Consider the following 1,371-nt stretch of genomic DNA (forward strand, 5'->3'; position numbering starts at 1 on the left):
CTAAATTATGCCAAGGAGGCCCCTGAGGTCTGTGGACTAAGGGAGGCTTCCTAATCAGCCCCTGACTTGGGGAAGTGCCCCAAGTGCTTATACTGGGTCTAGCACCCATTGGACGATCAGGCCTGTGTTTTCCAAGGTGCACAGAGCCAGAAGTGAGTCCAGAGCCTTGGATGGTGGCAGCGGGACCCCCAGGCTAGCGGGTGTGCTCCGGGGAAGAGGTCGGCCGCACGGGAGGCACCCCAAGGGAGGCACTCGGAGCCTGGAAGGTGGTCGGGCGCAGGGAGGTGGGCGGCTCAACGCAGGAGCGCCCCCTACTGGCCCGCCACACTGGTCACCTGGGATGCATTCGACTCTCACATTAGCTACGCCACTGTGTTTCACCAAACTTTTTCAAGTAGAAGTCTTGAGCAAAACAGTAAGTCCCCACTGTTCGTAATTCTATAGGTGATTCATTGTGATAGCATTTTCCCCTCTTATCAGCATAAGCGTGTGCCTGCTTGTAATTCTGCATTTCCCTGGCATGTGATGATCCACAGAATAATTGTCTCTGTGACTGTTTGAGGCACTGTCTAGCCAACATGCCTTCAAAACACCTGACGATTCTTTGCATATTTGCTGCCTCTAACAAACACTTTTTTAAAATCTGTCACAAGGAATCAATCTTTTTAAAAGTGCAGTTACAGGTTGAAATACGGCTCTTAAAAATAATCCCGTAATCCCTATTTGTTTCTCAAATGTCCCATGATACCGATATGCCTGCCCAAATCACATCTGCTTAGTTCACTGCAGCCACTCTAACCATTTCTAGCTCTGGGGGGAATAACTTCAACTGTTCTCTGCTGCACTCATCATGACTGCCAAGTGGGGTCCAGCTCCAGGGTTCTTACTGCTCTTGACAAAAATCACAAGAGGCACAGGATGGTTTCCAGGACCTAGGATAAACTGCTATGCTGCTGGTCAGATACACATTAATTCTGACTCTGAAGAAGTCTGAAGAAACAGGTATTCAAAAATTGAGACATCAGATCTGAAACCAAGCTCATGATTTATCAAGCAGTCATGATCCCCACCTTGCTGCACAGAGCTGAGACATAGACAATGTACAGGGGACACCTTAGGTTGCTGGAGAAGTACCATCAACACTTTCTGCAGAAGATACTCCAAATCCAGTGGGATGAGAGAGACACCAACCTTAGCATCCTCTCGCAAGCAGGTTGAGGCTGCGGCAGAAATGCCACCGTCAGTGCCCCTCTCCAGAGATCTGTCTCTACCAGCCTGAGAGGCTGCTGTTGAGTCCCTCAGGGCGGGGATCTCCCACCTTGTCTGCATGACAAAAGCCTGGTGCCTGGGAGGCGATGCTCCAGTCACCTG

Source organism: Alligator sinensis, unplaced genomic scaffold (genome assembly GCF_000455745.1).
Source record: "Alligator sinensis unplaced genomic scaffold, ASM45574v1 scaffold1369_1, whole genome shotgun sequence".
Taxonomy (NCBI): Eukaryota; Metazoa; Chordata; order Crocodylia; family Alligatoridae; genus Alligator; species Alligator sinensis.